We start from the raw sequence: 2,260 nt of genomic DNA, 5'->3' as shown, positions 1-2,260 counted from the left end.
TATTTTCTCACTAATTCCCAGCTTTATTTTGTTCAGTCATGTCAACCATGAACTATTTGGAGAACACTTAACAAAACAAGTTCAACCTCTGAAACAGGGATTATGGAATAGGCTCAGGAGTTAGGAGGCTTGAGTTCAAATTCCTGCAGTATAGGGGTAGGTGAGGCTTCAACACAAAGCTTTTGGAATTTGCTGGACCCAGCTTTAAGTAATTCCTGTTAGTTTCTAGCTCAGTGAACTTGAAGTACTTAGCTTTTTTTTTTTTTGGTACTGGGGATGGAACTCAGGACCTTGCGCTTGTGAGGCAGGCGCTGGAACCACTGAGCTAAATCCTGGGCTGTACTTAGTTTTGTTTTTTTTTTCCTGTTTCTAAGATTATGATTTTATTGTAACTGGTTTAGTTTTAAGCTGGTAACATATTAACAAATTATTATTGATATAGGCTTTTCAATTTGTCCAGAATTATGCATTGTAAGTGGAATGAAGCAGCATTTCCCGTTGACAAATGGATCTATGGGTAATGAGGTATTTCTTAAATAAAGCTTGTGACAATTAAACCAACAAATGGTGGCAATGAGAAAACTATTGACAAAGTACAACCGGGGAATGTTCAACTCAATATATGCAGGAATCTGTACTCTAAGTAAAAGAATGAATACCTGAAGCAGTACAAATTGTAACCAGGTACCAAGAAAACAGACAATGAGCTTGGGCAAGAGTATTCTTTTAGAGTTTACAATGTAACTAGGGAGGGATGAAGAAGGAAAATACAAGATAGGCTCGTTCACATAGGAAGTTATTTGAATAGCCTGTACCAAGGTAGTAACTTCTGACCAAGAGGTTATAAAAGCCATAAATAAAATTATCATCATGGAAAGTGACAGGCAGTAACTCTGAATGCTGACGTAGACAGGACATTGGTAAGAAATATTCTGTGCCTTCAGGCTTTGGTAGATACCTGGTTCTCCCAAAACATAAGCAAGGACTGAAATCCAAATCAAAATTACTGCAAAGAAACAAAATGCCTTCTGACATTTACATGATAGCTTGGTGAGTTTAGAGAAATTCAGGCAATAATCTATACAAGATATTAAGAAGACTGGATAATGCAAAAAGCCATAAGTAAAGGAAATAATTTGCACAAAGAGACAGATATGGTATTCAGTAAACCTAATACCTAAAAGTACAAAATCCCTGAAGTAGGATGTAATGGAAATGTTTACCAAAAATAAAAAATCAGCAAATGCTAATGAAACACAAAAACATTCCATAAAATTTTGATAGCTGTTTTTTCTTCTCATTTCTAGTGTGAGGATATTTAGTATTTTTTTTCCCAAGTATGATCAAGAACAACAGAAGAGTAGCATCTAGAGGCTGATTCGTTTGAGGTAACTGGTTCTGAAAAGAGCAGCTGTCTGAAAAAGAAGATGTCATATTTTTAAATTTCAAGAAGACCTGCTGGAAAATACATGATAAAACACTGCTTCACTTTATTTTCCTCTCCAGAGTCTTCCTAACCAATGATCCTATTTTATTTTGATTTTGCTGCCTTCAATTATGTCACTGTTGGTTCCTTGCATTTCATGGCTTCGGGCCGCACCTTCCTTCGGAGTCCGCCAGCAGAAATCACCGGCCGGAGCTCGCGCCCCTCGTCCCGCGCAGGGACCCAACCCGGCCCGCCGCAAGGTCACCGCGAGGCACCTGCACCACCGGCCCCAGGTGACTGCCCTGTACTTAGCTTTTGAAACTGCAGATTTCTTACCTACAAAATGGCAGGTGAGGAGTACTTGGAAGGTGTTTGTTGTAAGTGAATGCTCACTTTGCCGGGTGGTTAAGAGAATTAAAGAAATTAATTCACATGTAGCACTTAGGACAGTGCTTTGACTCATGCTGCTTGCCAAGTACAGAGTAATTGTTTTCCTATTTTTAGCTGATGCTTGCACAAATGACTTAATCTGCCTTAATCTTACTTTCATTCTTATATCTCATAGAATCATTTTGGTGAAAATTAATAGAAAATTTGTGCAAGTGCCTGGTTCACAGTAAGTTTTCAGTAGAGAATGAAAAAGACAAATGGGATCTGCCTCTGGGTATCTGGGAGTGTTCAAAGATTCTAAACATGGAGAATTTTGGATTACAAGCTCCTTTGTGCAATTCTCCAATTATAACTGTTGAAAGCAGAGTAGGATATAGAGAATAGAAAATTTTGAGACAAAATTAAGGAATGTGACCTGAAAAGGAAGATCAAAGATATTTTGGA

The 2,260-nt window shown here is 37.9% G+C and overlaps 1 pseudogene; it reads right to left on the bottom strand.

Moving 5' to 3' along the window:
• Positions 1-419: 419 nt before the first annotated feature.
• Positions 420-1,434, bottom strand: LOC101721115 (putative G protein-coupled receptor 160; annotated as a pseudogene).
• Between the last annotated feature and the right edge of the window lie 826 nt (positions 1,435-2,260).

This window comes from Heterocephalus glaber, unplaced genomic scaffold (assembly GCF_053883595.1).
Source record: "Heterocephalus glaber isolate CG9 unplaced genomic scaffold, H.glaber_assembly_v1.0 deba00001538, whole genome shotgun sequence".
Classification (NCBI taxonomy): domain Eukaryota; kingdom Metazoa; phylum Chordata; class Mammalia; order Rodentia; family Bathyergidae; genus Heterocephalus; species Heterocephalus glaber.
The sequence above is the reverse complement of the archived record's forward strand: the minus strand, read 5'-3'. Positions and strand labels throughout refer to the sequence as shown.